Here is a 21500-nt window from a genome sequence, read left to right as displayed (position 1 = left end):
CGCTTCAGTAATAACTTTCAGGACACCCATACACAATTAAATTGTTATACAGTACATATGTCAGACCTATTTTGGAATATTGCAGCCTAGTATGGAATCCATGCAATATTATTCACGAAGAACGCATCGAATCTATTCAAAAACAATTTCATTTATATGCACTTCGTAAATTAAACTGGACAGCATTTCCTCTACCATCATATGAAGCACGCTGCATGCTCATCAATATTCAAACACTCAAAGAACGCCGCGACCTTGCAACGCTGTATTTTATCAGCGACATTATTTCTCAACGCATTCAATCTCCATTATTATCGCAATTAAATTTTTATATACCTAGCCGTCAACTACGTTACAAGAAATTATTTTTAGAAAAACGTGCTAGAACAAACTATGCAAAATACAGTCCAGTCAATCGAATAATGCGCCACTACAATCAATATTGCGAACATCTTGACCTTGGTATGTCCAAAAATGAAATGAAATTCCAGCTTAGTCGTAGAAATAATGCGTAGTATCTCAGTAAACATTGTAAACCATTTATATGTAGTCTACATTTGCTTGAGGAAATAAATAAATATTATGTTTGTAACGACATGACGAAATTTATCTAAAGAATACAACACCTCACTTGGCACAAGTTGGAGATAAGTTCACTAAAAAGGGGAGCTCAACATACAATTTATTTGAGGAGAAACGATGCTTCATGACAAATACAAATATTACTTTTATATCAAAGGAATTAGGTTATTTTAAGGGAGAAGGAGTGAAGAAATTGATTCTGAAGCTGAATTTGGGGAGTAAATTCTAAAACTAAATTCAAACATTCAATTTAGGCTCAGAAGTCGTTACCAAAACTTAGAGTAGGAGTTTAATTCTAAAATTTTGTTTCGGAGTCTAGATCTGACATTCATATCTTGAGCTTTGTTCCTGAATTCTGAAGTTGAATTCCTGAATCAGAGCTCTGGATTCGAATTGAATTAAGGTCTAAAATTCATTTGGTGTTTTTACGGCAGCAATGAGTTATCTTCGAGTTTGGTTTGTTGACTAAAATTTATTCCTAACATCTGGGAGTTATTATAGAAAATTTTAGATAGTGACTTTTCATGTGGCGCATCTAAACTATAAGAATGATGTTTTAATGGGTTATTGTTTGAATTCAATATAATTTGTCTTAATGTTTGAATTCAATATAATTTGTCTTGCGTCAGTTAAACTTTTCTACAGAGATCAGCAGAAACATCCGTAGAAGCACAAAAGCAAAAGAAGTTCGGCGTTGCTTGTAGCGTTGACGCGTAGCGGTAGACAGCGTTCAGATGATGCCACATTCAGTTCCAAAATCTAGTCAAGAAACCAATAGCAAAAATCTACTTTCAGAGTTAAGATTCAATTCCAGAGTCTTAGATTAAACTTTTGAACCTGTACTCTGGAACTAGATTCGGAAAATAAATCATTAAGCTAAAATTAAGTTCAGAATTCAGGTGACCTAGAATCCTAGTTCTGAAGTCAGTTTACAAAACTCAGTTTTAGAATTCAGTTCCAGAATCCAATCCAACTAAGACTTCATACAGCACGCAGAAGCTCTTGTCTAACGCACAAGAAGAAATGATCGATTTTCGACCATGGTTCATCCTTTATACTTGTCCAGTAGAACATCGGAGCTGATATGTGCCTGACGACCTCAAAACCGTCATCCGAGTCCAATTGTAAATGTTATCATAAATTGCTGATCATATTTCTGATAGCATGGAGAAAGAATCATGTCGATGCGTTAAGTACAACTCGAGGATTCAGGATTAAGTTCTACCCATTTTTCCACAAGAAGAATTCTGAAAAGGTAACGCATAGTAAAGTAAGACGTAGTCGTAACAAAAATAAAAGATTTTTCAAAAGTGTGAGACCCTACCTACTCCTTAAGGTCTGAGGACAGAGGGTCGCGTGTTGAGTTTTAAATCGACCACGTGCCTCGCTCAATTCCCTTTGCGCATCGTATTTCTCTTGTACTCTCTCGTATATGAGCAAACTGTACCGGGTTGCCAGCATACATTTTATTATTTTGATGAGAAGTTTTATCACATTAATCTATCGTATAGGTTGGACATTACACGGATTCCAATGAACAATGAAAAAATATTCAACTTTCACAAAGATTGAATGTCTGTGTGTTTGGCAGCCTTGTCGACCCAATTTTATTTCTTTCTCCTTTTTTAGAATGCTATCAGGAATCCAAAGCGAAAAAAAATGGTGGATGCATTGAAACTGACTTTGTTTCAAGACTTTATTTTTATTTTTATTCGATGAACAAGTATCGGTATGCGTTTCCGAGCGTTCCAATTTTCAGCAGTTCTTCAGTCTGAAAAAAATACAACACGACCGCTTAACTCAAAGAATCATTCTGAAAATTTCACAGAATATTCTCATCTAAATTTCGAAGACATTGTCAGATGGGTTTTTATATATTCTGCACCGTTTCCAAGAAAATTTAATTTGAAACGGGAAAATAGCAAAAAAAACCTACCACGTTACGGTACTATCCTCAGCCCTTAATTGCGTAAATAATGGCTAGAAACTTTTGGAGGAAGTAATTGTGCTTTTTTTTTGCGTATTTTTCTCACTTCGACTTCCAAGTTTTGTGGCTTGAATCATAAAAAACATATATGTTATCGTGATAAAAATAAAATCTTGTATTTTTCTGTGAAACAAAGTCAGTTTCAATGCATCCGCCATTTTTTTTTTGCTTTGGTTTCCTGATAGCATTCTGAAAAAGGAGAGAGAAATAAAATTGGCTCGACAAGGCTGCCAAACACACAGACATTCAATCTTTGTGAAAGTTGAATATTTTTTCATTGTTCATTGGAATCCATGTAATGTCCAACCCATACGATAGATTAATGTGATAAAACTTCTCATCAAAATAATAAAATGTATGCTAGCAACTCGGTACAGTTTGCTCATATACGAGAGAGTACAAGAGAAATACGATACGTAAAGGGAATTAAGCGAGCCACGTGGTCGATTTAAAACTCAACACGTGACCCTCTGTCCTCAGACCTTAAACAGTAACGAGACTATAGAAACTTTTGTTTGAGCCTGTTTGTGGATCATCGCTGAGAAAATTGAGTGAGTCTCGTTTTAAACTATTTGACCACTACTTTGGAACCGGGAACTAGGAACCAGTATAGTCAAAGTCGGTTCGTTTAGTAAGTAACTAACAGAGCCTACAAATTGAATTGGTTTTAAGCCAAATGTTGGAAATTTTGACTGTTTTTTGCATCGTCGCTCTAAATGACGGTGTGAAATTCTATTGCAACCTATGGGACTACGAGATTTTTTATTTTATGAGTGACATTGTTTAACACATACTCACACACATAAGATCTGCAAACTAAGTGAATTTAGCAGTAAGATTCATAGAAATGTGCATCTCGTTTAGCAATCGCTTGTGAAAAAAAAACTCATGTAATCGAAAATTTTCACTAATCGCGTTGTATTACCGGAACCGAAAGTCGGATCAAGATCAACTTTTAGGGGACTTTTTAAAGAATGTTAAGACCTTTTATTTGCTTATTAGTTTGTGAAAATCGGTGAGGAGATTTCCGGGAAAATTGATGGCGCATTTTTTCATAAATTTTCACATATTCCGGAGCCGGAAATCGGATCCAAATGAAATTCAGAAATATTGTATGAGGCTATATAACTTTTCATTTGAATCTAAGTTTGTGAAAATCGGTTCGGCCATCTTTGAGAAACGTGTGTGACTATTTTTTTTCTTTTTTCGGTGCATTTCACTCTGTAATTACGGAACCAGAAGTCGGATCCAAATGAAACTTAGGAATATTGTATGGGGCCATAAGACGTGATGTGAAAATGAACATACACACACATACACACACAGACACTTTGTGATCTCGACGAACTGAGTCGAATGGTATATGACACTCCGCCCTCCGGGCCTCGGTTGTAAAGTCGGTTTTCACAGCGATTGCATAGTCTTTTTATATGAGAAAGGCAAAAACGGTATTCAACTGTGTATGAAAAAAACACATGTCAGAGATATAACCAGTTTGTAGACAATACACCCAAACCTCCGTTTACGTACATTTTTTTACGTTACCTCTTTTTATGTAACTCTTATCACGAACCAAATCCCAAATAACGTATTCTTATTTTACGAACCAAATCATTATTATATTATATTATATTGTATTGTTTTATATATTATTTATATTAATTTATATTATACACTAAGGTCTCTTTTTACACGGTTTTTTTTCGCACGGTTTTTTTATACACGGCTTTTTTTACACGGATTCCGGAATTAACACGGTTTTTATTTACACGATTTTCGCAATTAACACGGTTTCTGATGAGAGTTTAAAAAGAACTGTCATTTGTTTTTTTGAGAAAAATTTTAAAAAAGGGAACAGGTTGTCTGTAAAAAAACGATTATAAGAGTTAATTTAAAGTTTGAAAGTGAACTAAAATCATTCATTCAACAATTCACGGGCGTATTGACTGTCGTTCCATAGAATGGTTAATCAGTCTTCAGGTCTTGAACCCCTGTCGTAAATTACACGACAACGTCTCTTCCGCTCAGTTGTGGTGTATGATGTCAGCATCGTCATTGATACCATCGAGAATTTCGGAGCGTTGAAGAACTAGTCAAATTTACTTCAACTCTTCATCATATCGAGCAGTACAGTATTTCATACCCATTTGAATGATATAGCTCTAGTAGTATTATGATTTACGCCGATGAAATGAGTTGCTTCAGCATGACACATAGTTAACGCTCGTATCCGTACTGTATTTCACAGTATTGTACTGTATTTTCGACTCAAATACTGTGTACTGTTTTTTACCCTCAAATCTAATTTTAAATCTTCAACGCATCGAATTTCGATCTGTGCAGTACAAGAACAGTAACAACACGTAGCGAATGTGAATGAGAACACAACAACAACACACACAAATTTTTTTATGAATGATTAATTAATTCTTGTTCAGAGCGCATCACAACAATCAAGCGAAACTTTGATGATTAAAAAAAAAGAAAAATGTCTCAACCAAAAAGAAAATATACTCTAAATCAAAATCATTATCAAAAACATCCGCTTTTCAAAAAATGATTACTTTCGCACATTTTTCAGTTTTTGACGAATTTTAAAATGCCCTAGAATGGAAATAAAAAATAATTGAGTTTATGAACTTGCTTTGAACGATTTGTTTAGTCTTGTTAAGACGTAGAGCCGTATTGAGTAAATTTTACATGATATGCGAATACAACTGTGTGATGAAAACCCATTTCTGCGGTGGCTTTTTCGCGGTTTTAATTACATAGTTGTATTCGCATGTCATTTTTTCAATCTGTTTTCCTTATAAGATACTGATCAAATTAATTTGCTTTCGTTTTTTATTCACTATTTTTTAGAAAAAAGCGTACTGTAAAATGTACTGTATTTTCAAAGTCGATGTACTGTATTTCCTTGATTTTTACGCCAAATGTACTGTTTTTGTAAAAAAAATACGAGCGTTACACATAGTAATACCTTTTCTAATTTGATTTATATTCATCTCTATGAAATCTTCCCCTTTAATTCTGTCTCTGCGTGCATAGATCTTCATCCAATACCCATGTCTTCCCACTCAGTTTAGTTGAAAACGGCTGTTAAGATCGTTAGTGTTTACTACACTAAGTGATCTAATTTTAATTTATCATCCAATGTGTTTTATCAAGTAAGACTGGACCCTTCTCGTAACCTCTGGCAGTTTTTTAGATTCCATTTTATTGTGAAACAACAGTTACATTTTCACAGTTATGTGCACCTTGTATAAATTTGGGAGTTAAAAAATTAGCTTTTTTCCCCTTCAAATTATCAAAAGCTACATTTTATGCAAAAAAAAAAAAAACAAACAAATAATCAAATCTACGCTTTTTGGAATTATTACGTCAAATTTTCCACGCGTTTTTTTTTCACGGTTTCCGCAATTAACACGGTTTTCTTTTACACGGATTTTTTTAGCACGGTACGTAACCCCCGTGTAAAAAGAGACCTTAGTGTATTGTATTATATTGTATTATGCTCAAGTATATCGACAACGGGGACGGACAGGGAGTGCATCAGGGTACCTTACAAGTAAATGACTGGATGATGGAGTGGATTGCCAACCTGAGTCACGCGGGGGAAACTTTGTGTTTCTCCCTGAAGGTCTGAAATGAGTAAGACGCACCCTTCTAACAAACAAACCATCAGGCGGGTTTAAGCTGGTATAGCGAAATTCTTTATTATATGGCCGGATGTTCTTGTTGGAAGGCGCCAGGTCCTCAAAACCCATTTTGGCCTTCTTAACAGCAATTATATGAAAGCTATCTGATAATCTAATTCGGATCTACTGTAAGTCTACCCGCCTACACTGGTAATGCCTTGAACTGATGGTGGCTTCACACATACATACATACATACATACAAAAGCACATATTTTATTTCAGCTTTCTTCACGTTTCGCCTTCGGCTCATCAGTGCTTTAGCAGTTCAAATTGAACTGCCATCTCCGCCTAACAGTTCAATTTGAACCGCTAATCGTTCTAGCCATCAGAAAGGATATTGTATCTCGGTGCAATATCCAAAAAGTCGTTACATAAATAGTGTAAGCTTTGCGTCTGCTTAGCGGTTCAAATTGAACTGTTAGGCGGAGATGGTAGTTGAATTTGAACTGCTTTAAGCACTGATGAGCCGAAGGCGAAACGTGAGGAAAGCTATTTTATAAATGTCAAGAACTGCTAGCAAAATAAATTTTACTTATTTAAATATAAAAACTTAAACCACAGATTGTCTAAAACAGATACGTTATTTCCAAATGTTATTCTATTTACGACGCCATTGTGGAACCAGAGAACCAAAACTTTTACTTATATTCTCGATGTATGGGAGCTGTCAAGTTTTTTTTGACTTGTCTTTCGTTAAGACTGGCTGAGACCATAGTAGGTCCATCTCGCCGAGCTGTCAAGTTGTCCACGAGTTGATTACTACTTACGGCGACTGGGTCCGTTTTACTACTACGAACACGACGGATAGTCGAAAAAATCCATTGTAATTCAGAATAAGGGTGGTATACAGAAAACAAAGCATTTGGAGAGTAATTTATTGGCGTTATATTTTCGGCATGAGTAATGCATACTTCATTTGGATTGTGTAGGTATTTGTCCATGGTAGCACATTCATTATATATTTTTTCTCCTTTTTCTGTTTGTTTTTCTTACTACTATATGTATGTAATATGTATACAAGATACAACGTTTTTTCATAGCTATAGTCTTGGTTTAACGGTAACCATCGTGGCTCGCCAAATACAAAGCCAGGAAAATATCTAAGAATAAATACGGCACTTCGACTTCCAAGTTTTGTGAAATGTTTCAAATTTCAAGTACGGTTCATTCAAGCCCAAGCGTTTTAAATTAGCCCAGACGCGATCCAAATTATATAAACCCATTCGAGATGTTTTTAGGCATGTTTTTCTTCTGTTTCTCAACACCGCTTTGAGCATATTTTTCTCTCAGCGCTGCTTCGAAGTGCAAAGTTTACATTACCTATTTCGAAAAATTGCTGAGAATAAATTAAAAACAATCGTTGATTTATTTTAACAAAATATGAAAAATAAGACTATCGACTGTGCGCGATGAGACAACTGTTACTTCACTGAACGCGAACATTCATGATCACGCTCCCTTGAAACCGACTCCTGCATAGGTCGTTTGACTATTCTGATTTTGTGAGTGTACGAAATAATTTCCATCCAAAGTTAATTTTTGAGTGGTACGAATTTCGCCGGGACAGTTGCACGTACAGAAAAAATGGGAGCAAGATCAGAAAGTACAGGAATAAGTTCAAAAACTACAGGAACAAATGTTATTGAGGGAACAATTTTGACTGACAAATTCAAAGGTGAAAAGTTTATATTCCACGCATTACAATGATACCCACTGATACGTCATTCGAATGTAAACGTCAGTTTCCCATCTGTAAGGCTTTTCTGTTACCTTCAACAAATCAAGATTAGGAGTTTATGTCGTGCATTTCGATTTTTTTATATGAAAAATTGTATCTTGCCTGTACGCGTGTCGGCAATCCATCGGTTTTATAATATTTTACCGATAATAGAGAAACAATAAAATGTTCTTTATCACAGAGTAGCTGTGGTCCGCTATATAAAAATTTTGGGAACTACTGTCTTTTTTCAATAACATTAAAATTTATTGAAGGTAGTTTTTATTTATTTACATTTAATCTAATATTATTGCGCTACGAAGTGTGCAGGGGTCCGCTAGTAGTCTATAATCTAATCATCAATCGTCGTTCGGTATATAATTTCAACATGAATGGGCGCTGGCAAAGTTGGAGGAAGATCCTCAATTTTATCAAAAAAATGTGTTCAGCGACGAAACTCATTGGTCACAAACCAAATTTTCGCATCTGAAGTAAAGACCAACCAGAAGCATTGCAAGAGCTACCAATGCATCTCAAAAAAAGTGGATGTGGATTATGGGTCGGTGGCATTATTCGTGAAATACTGGCCGATATATTGGAGAGAAATGAAATCCTTTTCAAACAATTAATTATATTGATCGTTTTATGGATTTCAATAAAAATTTCAACAATTTACTCAAAATGTTTGTAAATCAAATCTCATATCTCTTAAAAAATCACCCTTTATATGTAAGAATATGAATAGTATAAGAAAGGCATCATTACACCGCTACGTGAATTGAAACAGCGTTTATTCTATAAGCTTACGTTACTGCTTTATCTCCTAATTTCACTGGACTAATATGTTCTGATAACTGTTCTCATCGATGGGCACAGTGGGGTACAAACGTGATCTCTATACGCATTTTTATACTATGTTCACACTATGAGTTAAAACAAGTTCTAACTCTGATTTCATGGTTTAAGCGAAATAACATGTTTTACTTTTGCCTTATTTCATATTCAGAAACGTCACATTGAAACATGTTTTCCCGAAATAACATGATATAATTGTCAGTAAAGTACAACCCTACTAGCATTTTCCATCACTTTACGACTATGTCAATTGACAAGCTGTTCAACAACAGCAGTTTTCCATCAAAGTAGCCATGTAATCATAATAAAACAAAACTGGAAACTGGTACCAACGTTGCCAGGTATGCCGATTTCTCGGTATTTATACAGATTTTTTCCGTCTATACCGCAATACAGATATGTACTCCCGAAATACCGATAACTCACGAATCATACAGATAAGTGCCGATTTTGGTTTTTAGCTTGAATAGACATGAGAAAAGATTGTCGTGGGACCTTTTTTTTTGCTCGCCTCTTGGTGACATTTTCTACTACTTTTGCAGAAGAGACTCTGATAACAATATGGTACAGATAGATTTTTGCGCCGAATACAGATTTTTGGAAAAACGACCTGGCAACGCAGACTGGTACAACCACTTTTGTTTTTGAATTAAAAGATAACTTTTTTGATCATTTACTGCTCAAAAATATTCGAAACGTTGGCAATAAGCGTGAAACGATCATATCCTTCATAGCTAGGAGAAGTACCTGGCTTATTTCTTATTTTTCGGATGTTGTCAAAATACTTTTTTCTTTCCTACCTGCGACTTAAGGAGTGTATCGAAAAGTAGTTAGCAACATTGATTATTGAATAAAAACGCAAAAAAAAGATATTTTGACATCAGTTTTCGATACATTGTACAAAAATTACATTTTTATGCATGTCACTGATTATATTGAAGAAAATCCTAGTTTCTGTGAAACGTTCGCACTTTGGACTTGACATTCTTTATTAAATTCTGCACAGTTACTTTTGTGACTTTCCTGGTGGCAGCTGTCCAGTTTTTTTTTTCTTTTGAACTCCTGCATGTTTTGGGACACTGTACCTTCCTTCCGAAAGTGCCGCTTGACAATTTCCCAATACCTTTCAATTGGCCGAAAAATCCGGGCAGTTCGATGGGTTGATGTCCTTTTCCACGAATTGTACATTATTTTTTGACAACCACTGTAGAACGGAGTTGGTGTAGTGGGCTGATGCCAAATCCAGCCAGAAGAGAGGAGGAGCCTTATGCTTGCTGTACAGTGGCAGCATTCTCTTCTTCAAACATTCTTCCTCGTACACCTTGGCGTTATTTGTGTCCTTCGAGAAGAAAATCGACGACCGCAAACCACAGGTACAAATTGCTTGCCAGACCAACACCTTCTGCCCAATCTTTTCATCGCCACCGTGGTGTCAGCATCGTCCAAGTCAGGGAGTTCCGAACTTTGATCCGTTGAATCATCCCGATGCTGGTGTTGAACTGCTTGGCCAAATCCCGCGTCGACGCCGATGGGTTTTTCCTGATGTACTCAACTACTTTTAAGTCCCGGCCGGGCTGGCTGGGACCCCTTTCCTACCGGAATGGGGGCAAATCCTTCATGGAAAGGGTCTTACCGAACTTCTCGATAGTATTTTTGACATTGGTGTGGTGCACTTTCACTCGTTTTGCAATTTCGTTGTACGTGACACCACTTTCTGAGCACTAAGTGTGCAGAATTTTCTTTCGCGTTTCCGGATCAATTCGACTCATCATTGGAACGATAAATCGTAGCGAGACCAATCGATTGCGCAGCTGTTTTTGACATGTAAACAAACATGTCACCGCAAAACACGCTGCAAAAAATGAAGCCATTTCAGAGTAATAACTGTTTGAATGTTGCTAACTACTTATCGATACACTCCTTAGGCATTTTTGCAGTTTGTTTATAAACAAACTCAATACCAAGTAATATGTCACGCGTATAACATAATCTTAGTGTGAACAGTGCGGTTTTAACTTTATATTACTATCGTTAAAACATGTTATTTTCTGCAGGTGTGAACATAGTATTACTCACGATTTTAAAACACGATGTTACAAATTCTACACTGCGCTTGTGTACAAACTTGAGTACGATTCAGTGTGTACAAGCTTAAACATGGGAGGTGGTGTTCAAGGGAGTGCAAAAACTTTCGTGAGCATCGTGCATCTTGAGAACTGCTTTGTACGTAATAATGATGAGAATATTTGTTTTGAGTGTAATTTTCCCAAAGGAGAGGCCCTCATTACGGGTAAAACCAAGTGAAGTGATTGTGACCCTTATTATCGGTATCACCAGGGCCGGTGAAAGAGGTGGGTACGGTGGGTAGTACTACCCACTCGAAAATTCCAAAGGTGGGTAATTACCCACCTGAAATTTCGAGCGAAAAACAACGGTAATATTAGTATTATTCATAACAATAAGAATATTTTTATTGTAATTCGGAATAATAAATAAAAACGCAAATTATAGAATGCTAGTTCTGAAAGTAGAGCAAAGATGTGAAGATATACCGCAGAAAGATGAGACTTTTTTTATTTAACAATATATTTATGAGACCTGACAAGGATCATTTGAGCAAGCAGAAAGCTTTCAGTAACTTAACTTTCTCCTTCCAGCAGAGGAGCCGAGCTTAAGCATCTCATCAATGTAAATGTGAGAATAAGACTTGAGAGTCTCCGATATACCGGAAAGTACCGATAAAGGTCTTTTACACTTTACTATCCGAACCGGCAAAAGAAGAATGCAGTAGCAAGAAGAAATTAACAACTTCTGGCAGCTTTCACGAATCTAATAGTAAATGGTAGAAGGGGTTTATCGGAATTTTTCCAGTAGTTGTTTAAGCTCGACTCCTTCGGTAAAAATTGATAGCTAAGGTACTAAGATACTTGTCTCGTCTCAGCTTCTATATTTTCACATATATAAAATCACTCAAAATCTTTTGACGTAGGACTACGTTTATGTTTTCTTCACCATTGTGCAAATTCAAATACAGAAAATAATACCGTTCAAACAGGTTTTGAACATTATTATCTCAATCATTTTGAATTGATTTTCAATATCATTACACAAACTGCTTGGAAATATTTCTACGCATATTACAAATAATTGGTGATTGAAACTTCAGTTAGGAACGAAATTCATTGTCATGGTTTCCTTTAGCCAATAAGACAATTTCGTCTGTACACGGTTCTGTACACTTCAGTTGTAGTGATGACTGTCTCGTTCGAGCCAAATATTTTTCACTTGCGTGTCTTTTTCTGATCAGTAAAGGACAAGCAGTCACCGGGGGCTAGGTTATTGTGGATAAGGTGGGTGAGGAAACAGATTGCAACCCAATTCGTTTAATATTTTCATTAACTTATGTCATGATGCATTGTCTTGGTTAACGGTGATATTTTTGTTTATTTTATGAGGCCGTTTTTTACTATTTCACACATCAAACGCATCAATAAATCAATGTACTAATCACTTTTGAAGGTGAGTCCAGGTAGTCGATTTTAATTATACCTCAAGCGTCTGAAAACCAGACGCCATGATTGATCAGCTACCTGTTACGTTTTCGGGTGGCTTCCCCAGTACGAATGCTGGTATGACTCCGGATAAAAATAGTAGATCCATGTTTCGTCCACTGTTTCATACAAACGCATTGTGAGCGAATGCGGCACCCATTTGGAAAAGATGCCTAGATTTTCGTACAAGATCAAAGAAGAACTTCCAGTTCATGTGCTAACCATCTCAGAACATCTAATCTAACGAACTTTGATTTTGCGTTCGTACATTACGAGTATTAAAATTTGCTTATTTTTTCCGGTTGACTGTTTCATTTGGCCACGCTCAAAATCAGAACTCCACAAACCTTTATTTTTAATGTATCCGAGTGAGGGAAATACTTCTCAAGCTAGTGCTTGGCTTGCGCTGGTTTTTCCCTTTAAAAAGCAATGTTTTGTCAATACACGGATTTCGTTATTTCCATTTTTCATAAATGATTTTGTAACATCGCTTATATGTAACGTCACTTACATTCAGTGCTTGTGATGCTATTGATGTGAAAATTTGACACATGTTCTCTGAAAGTTGGTACTTTCGAAAAATGAGATTAGTTCGACATCACAAACGTCATCTCTGGGTCAGTCCCGGGACTTATTGATCAATGCATTATGTACATTAGCGGCAGGACTGTTCATGGATTTGATTTATGCGCCGTTCGACTCGCGCCACATTTTGGCCGAAGATAGGTTGTTTCTTTGTATTCAAGAAAATGCTGGATGACCTGAAATCAAAATTCTCAAAGAAATAATTTCGAAATTTCGCAGACACGAATAAGTTAAAACGGATCACAAAACACTGCTGGCTTTGTATTGAAAACAAATGTTGGCATTGATTTTGAAACTAGCTGGGTAGTCCAACGTTACATGCAATGTTTTATAGAAACATAATATATAAAAACGTGTTTAATCCACCTAGCAGTGAGATGATACCTATTTTTATCAATCCGCATGTGTTTTTTGCATGAATATTCTTCGGTGTTTAAGTTTTCATGACATTATTTTAATGACCCTCGTTTTAAGCGACAATTTGAGATTTTAATCACTCATTACTCTGTAATGTCGAAACTGCAAATCGGATCGAATTTGAATCTAGAAGTGTGATAATCGATTAAACATGCCATGATATGTAAGTTCCACTCTAGAGTTTACGGTAATTTAAGATACTTCCAGAGCCGGTATTCAGGAACCAGCATAACCCAAACCGATTCGTATGGCCATATGACGAATAAATTACAACAGTTTTGAGTTCAACTTTGAAGCTTTTCGGGATTGTCATCTTCTATATCGGTTTGAATTTTAAAAATTCATCATCATGTAATTCGAGAACCGGAAGTCATAATTGGATAAAATAATTAATTTTTGTATATAAGTTTGTTTTAATTAAAATTTTTGTTTCTGAAATTTGATTAGGCTTTTTTTGAGAAAACGATTGAGCTTTGAGAAACGATTTTATACTGGAACCGGAATTCTAAAAGCGGTATGGCCGAAGTCAGATAAATTCACCTGAGTAGCTGTACACTTTACATTTGTTTCAAAACATTTGAAAATCAATTAAGACATCTTTGAGAGATCATAGCACGAATTAAATTTTTAGGTGCCTTCTGATCGACAACTGAATACCACTAAAACTGAAAAAAGTTAATTTTTTTATCGACTATCCAAATCTGCTAACCCGATAAACCTGATTAAATTATGTGGAATAGACATTTTTATACAATCCCCGAAACCGGAAGTTGGATCTGACTGAAAAGCAAGATGTTTTATAGAACTTTGAAACTTTTCATTTGAATCTTAGATGATTCTTAGATTTCATTTGCATCTTAGATCGGTTCAGCCATCTTCAAGAAAAATGAGTTACACAATTTTGATTTCGTTTCACATATCATCCTGTAGTTCCGAAACCAGAGGTCGGAACCAAACATAATGCAGGAACTTTGTTTGGGAGCATACGACTTTTCGTATGAATCTGAATTTGTAGAAAAGAAATTTTCCGAGAAAATTAATTGAAGTTATTTGTCACACACGCATTTGCTGATCTCGACGAACTGATTCGAATGGTATATGGATGTTGTGTTGTTCCAGCATTTATTGCTGTAAGTAGTTTAAAACAAAATAATTAAAAAAAATTCTGCCATCATCTGGTTTATATATGTCATATTCGAACGATTATGTTGCCAAAAACGAGCCGTGCCAAAATCGGTCCGAGGCTAAATGTCATGAAAAAGAATGCTGTACACAATCCTTTTGGTTCTTAGAAACAATTGTATGTAACAGTATAAAAAATCGTGTTTTCCGTTGCTCCCAAGCATTTCTTTGTCATACAGCGCTCAAAACTCCTACTGCTGGAATAGGGGGAGAAGTCGCTTACACAAAAAATTCGATATCTCCGTTAAAAATGGACGGATTTTAACAATCTATGGCTTGTTGGATAGCTATTTCCGTGCGGAATCTAAGTCTGAAAACATATTCTGTTTTCAAGGTCAATTGTGACAGATACTGTCAAAAAACTGAAAATTTTGACATAAAACTTTGTATAACTCAAAAAGTAAACATCCGATCTCAAAACCATTCAATAGCGTTTTGGGTGACGGGGAGACCTTTCATTTGCGACTAGTTTGATGAAAATCGGTCCAGCCATCTCTGAGATCTCGACCTCTTAGTTGACAACACACATACGGACACACACACATACACACACACACACACACACACACACACACACACACACACACACACACACACACACACACACACACACACACACACACACACACACACACACACAGACATTTGCTCAGTTCGTCGAGCTGAATCGATTGGTATATGTCATTCGGCCCTCCGGGCCTCGGAAAAATTTTCGAAAGTTTGAGCGAATTCTATACCTATTTTTTATATATATAAAAATAGGTAAAAAACGATCTTGCACTTTTATGGGATAAATATAATTTCTGTTAGAATAAAGGAATGCACTGGAACCTTAATTTACGCGCAGAGCCGGGGGTGTGTAAATTAAATTTCGCGTAAATTAAATGCTACAAAAAGGTAAAAAAAGGTTTTTCAACTTTAATTTGATTTTAGTATAAATAAAATGAACAATCCTACTACGTCCGATGCTTTAGCGCCTGATGGCCAAGATCCAAGAACTACTGGGAGTATTGTCTTTAGGGATCATCGCGTAAATTAAATAAACAATCGCGTTGTTTCAAATAAAACGCGTGAAAAAATCGCGTGAATTAAGTTCGCGTAAATTGCGGTTTTAGTGTACTTTAAAATGGGTCGTTTCCCCCGGTATGAAAAATTACCCACCTGAGTTTTACATGTTTCACCGGCCCTGGGTATCACTTCAGGGTGAAAATCGAGCGAAGTAAATTTAGGTTCTTATTACGGAAGCCGCTGCAGAGACAAAAGTAATTTCTTGGATGAACTTGATATCATTATGAACATCACGCCATCAACATTTTGTCGAAAAAAATAGAAAAAAAAATAGTTTAAAAATAGTTTTTTTCCACTACAGTGATCGCTTCACTATGCGTGATACTGGTAATAGGTGAAATCAAGTGAAGTGATATGTGAGTGAAGTAAATGTGAAAGTGGAAGTGAGAACGGTAATAAGAGCCAGAATAGGGATTTTAAGAATTTTTATAGTTATTGAATATGAACAAAGATGCCCTGTCATGAATATTGGAACAATCTGTTTTCACGTCATCAATACAAGATCCGACCATTACCTCGGTACATATGCTTACTGTTTCATTTATGACGGATAATATTCCCACTGAAATGACAAATGCACTGCATTTGACTTCCATATCTGCACTGTCATTTCAATGGCGATGACAATGTCGATATTTTCTTTTTATCCTCCACTCACAAAAAAACGATATCTCTGCATGGGCACGCTTCAACCCGCATTATTATTACGTACAAACTCTTTTTCGATTATGGTTCGAAAGGCAACGAAAAAAAACGGTAATTTTATTTCCTGCAAACAATCCAGATCCTGGCCGCCGCCATATTGATCAATGCTCACACCCGAACATGACCTTGAAAGTTTAATAATTTATCCCTAGCTCTCCGAGGTGGTGCCGAGCGCGAAACAGTGAATGCGGTTTGTATCGCACAACAGTCAACTCCCTTCTTCCCCTAGTTGGTACCCAACAATTGAAGTTTAATTCGATTTTCCTTCTACTCATTATTTTCATCCCCGTAACAAGTGGTATTTACTGGTGTATTTCAGCAATTACCCGTCCCTCGTCCGCCTGATCACAATCAACGATCGGCCCGGCCAGCTCATCGCAGAAGTAGTAGTAGTAGTAGTAGTAGTATATCACAACCGACGGAGACAAGACAAGTAGGTAACAGGACAGCTGAACCGATCGCTCGGTGTGACTGGCAGACGAGCATCCAGAGGATCCACGCAGAGGATGCGCTCTACGCTATGGTTCTTGTAGCTGCTGCTGTGCCGAGATGCTGACGATGCCCTGGTCGACGGGCTGCTGCGTTGATGACCGTGTCTTTTTTCCCGAGCAACCACCGGTGAACAGTGAGAGACAGACAGTGCGAGGTTATGGGGATCACTATTGGACATGGTCATCAGAAGATGCGGTTCTACTTGACAGACCGGTGTGATCTATCTTTGGCGCGCAATGGAATCAGCGAAGAAGGCACATTCCTTCGAAACCTGGAGTGACGACGTGGACGACGACGATTTTCCCCTGGTAGGTGCAAAATGCATCAGTGGACTCGTCGGGATGACAACGACGGGGTCATCATCGTCATTATCATCATCATCATCATCATCATGATCGTTTATAGAATGTGATCGCGTCCTCCAGAGGGCTCATCCATCTTGTGCTCATCCGAAGCGGCGTTTGAATGATTCAGACTGGATCCCATCTAGTTGAGCCAGAAAGTGATAGGTGTAGAAGCATATTTATTGCCGTATGATTGCTTACTCCATTCCGCGTTTAACGTTGAATGCCGTCCCACTGTCATTGACTTGTTGGGCGCTTGAACGCCGTGCCGTCTCCGTCTGCTTGGCGGTGAATGATTTCGCTGCCTCGGAACACTGCAGTAAAACACTATTTTCAGCAAATTACGGCCAATTGATGGATCAATTTTCACTTCTCGTTGTTGGCAGTAAATCGCTCTGATCAAAATTCCAAGACAAATCTCAGCAATCTTTGACATAATATCGTCTCCAATGGTTTTTTTTTTTTTGTTTATCACGTATGAAAGGTTAAATTCCAATCGATTCAGCCCCATGCTGCCTGTCACACATTCGCCCAATTCGTCCCGGTTCGGAGGCTCGGGATGACTTATGACTGTTTGATTATAGATTGTCAACGAATCGGTCGTCTGAAGAATGCACAGCACGTTCGGTCGCGACCGCTCCGAGCTGGCCGCAGCTTGAAGACTTTCCTGAAGGCATTCGTGTTTATATTTTTGCGGCCAACAGTCGATTACCGTACGAGTAGGGTTCGATTCCTTAATTTATGATGGCCCGCTGGATCAGTGTTTTCGAGTCACCCTATAATTAAATCTGCTGTGTAGCGTTTCGGGACGAGTGGCCCCATTCTTGGAGTGGATTAGATCGGAAGAATGAGAAAACGGCTGCTGAGTGGAACTCGAAACATAACTGGCTGTCCCCAGCGGGAATGATTGTCATTTGAATCGGTCGGTATTAATAGGCATTTAGCAGCCGGCACGCACGGAAAGTTACATTCTTTGAACGAGTTGTCATTTTTATTTCGATTTTGATTTTGAGATGGATCACAGTGTGCGGCGGGTTTACTTTGACTTTTGACAGATGATAATAGAGGTTAGTTTCCATGACATTCGACGTGACACTAGAGTGAAATTTATTCCCAGTTAATCAAATGCACAATTTCGAAAAGATTCTCCATTTCCATTTTCTGTTGCTCTCACTATCATTAAGGTGCAATAATCCAATTTGGTTCCGTAAATCAAAGGACGCCGGATGTGTTCTGCCAAGTTTAGACAGATCGTGGCATGTAGCCGTGGTTCGCTGTTTTAATCCTTCGGCCGGACTGCCGTCGGACCGTAATCCGGCCAAAAACCATACCAGCAAACGAGCACCCAAAAGAGAACGTGAATCAGAAGAACAATCGGCGACAGAAAATCAATTTCGTTAAACACCGAGCAGAGTCCAGTGCACGAAGAGAGACAGACAAAATATGATTAATTTTCTGGCAGCGCGCTTTTGTCGTTTTGCGGTGGATGCCGACAAAATATTGTACGCGGGACAAATTTAATGTCGAGCAGGGTTGGCGGTAGTAGAGGAGAGGAAAATTACGTTTTACCTGTGGAATATTGATAATTTTGGTGAAGAAGTAAACGAGTAATCGAATAAACAAATGAACAAGAGAAACAAAAAAAGGAAACAACTAAACAAATAAATGAGCAAATTAAACAAAGTTAACAAAGCAAACAAAGTTAACAAAGTAAACAAAATAAACACAGTAAACAAAGTAAAAAAAATTAACACAGTTAACAAAGTTAACACAGTTAACAAAGTTAACACAGTTAACAAAGTTAACACAGTTAACAAAGTTAACAACGTTAACAAAGTAAACAAAGTATACAAAAAAAAGTAAACAAAATAAACGAAGTATACAAAAAAAAAACAAAGTAACCAAAGTAACCAAAGTAAACAAAGCAAACAAAGTGAACAAAGTGAACAAAGTGAACAAAGTGAACAAAGTGAACAAAGTGAACAAAGTGAACAAAGTGAACAAAGTGAACAAAGTGAACAAAGTGAACATAGTGAACAAAGTGAACAAAGTGAACAAAGTGAATAAAGTGAATAAAATGAATAAAGTGAATAAAGTGAATAAAGTGAATAAAGTGAATAAAATGAATAAAGTGAATAAAGTGAACAAAGTGAACATAGTGAACAATGTGAACAAAGTGAAGAAAGTGAACAAAGTGAGCAAACAGAGAAAAAGTGAACAAAGTAAACAAAGCAAACAAAGTAAACAAAATAAACAAAGTAAACCAAATAAACAAAGTGAAAAAAGTTAACAAAGCAAACAAAGTGAAAAAAGTTAACAAAGCAAACAAAATAAACAAAATAAACAAAGTAAGCTATGTAAACAGAGTAAATAAAGTAAAGAAAGTAAACAAAGTAAAACAAAGTGAACAAAGTAAACAAAGAAAAAAAATAAACAAAATAAACAAAGTAAGCAAAGTAAACAAAGTGAACCAAATTAACAAAATTAACAAAGTTAACAAAGCAAACAAAATTAACAAAGTAAACAAAGCGAACAAAGTTAACAATTTTATAAGCTAATCAAAAAAAAATCAAGTAAAAACAATTAAACAAATCAAATTAGTGAAACTAACAAAAAAAAAACTAGTAAAATAATGTAAAACTATTAAAAAACTAGTAAAACAAATTAAAAATTAATTGAACTAATAAAAAAACCGTAAACAAATAAAACCTAGAAACTAATAGAAAACTTGTAAAACTAATAAAAAAATTTAATGAAAACTAGTAAATCTATTAAAGAACCAGTAGAACTTATAAAAAACTAGTGAAACTAATGAAAAACTAGTGAAACTAATAAAAAACTAGTAAAACTAATATAAAATCAGTAAAACTTATAAAAAATTAGTAAAACTTATAAAAAATTAGTAAAACTTATTAAAAAACTAAAAGAAAAACTAGTGAAACTAATAAAAAACAAATGAAAAACAAATAAAAAACTAGTAAAACTATTGATAAAATTAGTAAAACTAATAAAAAAACTAGTAAAACTGATAAAAATTAGTAAAAGTAATAAAAAACTGTAAGAAAAACTAATGGAAAACTGGTAAAACTAATCAAACGCGAATGAAAATCTAGTGAAACTATTAAAAAAAATTTAAAACTAATAAAAAACTAGTAAAATTAATAAAACACCAATGAAAAACTAGTAAAATTATTCATAAACCAGAAGAACTAAAAAAACTAGTAAAACTGATGAAAAATTAGTTAAACTTTTAATAAACCAATAAAACTAATATCAATCTAGTAAAAGTTATAAAAAACTAATGAAAAACTAGTAAAACTTTTAGAAAACCAGTAAAACTAATAAAAAAAAACTAGTAAAACTTACAAAAAACTTGTAAAACTTATGAACAACTAGTTAAACTAATAAAACTAATGAAAAACTAGTCAAACTAAGAAAAACTGGAAAACAAATAAAAAACTAATTAAATTAATAAAAAACCAGTAGAACTAATAAAAAAAAACTAGTAAAATAGATAAACTAGTGAAACTAATAAAATTAATAAGAAACTAATAAAACTTTAAAAAAGCAATAAAACTAATCACAATCTAGGAAAAGTAATAAAAAATTAATGAAAAACTAGTAAAACTTTTAGAAAACCAGTAAAACTAAAAAAAGTAGTAAAACTTATAAAAAACTTATAAAACTGATGAAAAATTAGTTAAACTAAAAAAACTAATGAAAAACTAGTTAAACTTTTAAAAAACCAATAAAACTAATAATAATCTAGTAAAAATAATAAAATACTAATGAAAAACTAGTAAAACTTTTAGAAAACTAGTAAAACTAAAAAAATTTAGTAAAACTAATGAAAAACTGGTTAAACTAATAAAAACTAGTAAAACTAATAAAAAACTAACAAAACTAATAAAAAACCAGTAGAACTAATGAAAAAACTAGTAAAATAGATAAGCTGGTAAAACTAATAAAACTAATAAAAAACTAGTAGAACTAATAAAAACTAGTGAAACTATTAAAAACCGGTAGAACAAATAAAAATCTAGTAAAACTGAAGAAAAACTAGTAATACAAATAAAAAACTAGTAAAACAAATAAAAAACGAATAAAAAACTAAAAAAAGACTAATAAAAAGCTAGTGAAACTCATAAAACAAACTAATGAAAAACTGGTAAAACTATTAAAAAACTAATGAAACTGATAAAAAACTAGCAAAACAGATAAAAAACTAGTAAAACTAATAAAAACAAGTAAAACTATTAAACCTAAAAAAACTAGTGAAACTAATAAAAAACTTGTAAACTAATGGAAAACTTGTA

The sequence above is a fragment of the Malaya genurostris genome, chromosome 2 (genome assembly GCF_030247185.1).
Source record: "Malaya genurostris strain Urasoe2022 chromosome 2, Malgen_1.1, whole genome shotgun sequence".
Lineage (NCBI taxonomy): Eukaryota > Metazoa > Arthropoda > Insecta > Diptera > Culicidae > Malaya > Malaya genurostris.
The sequence above is the reverse complement of the archived record's forward strand: the minus strand, read 5'-3'. Positions refer to the sequence as shown.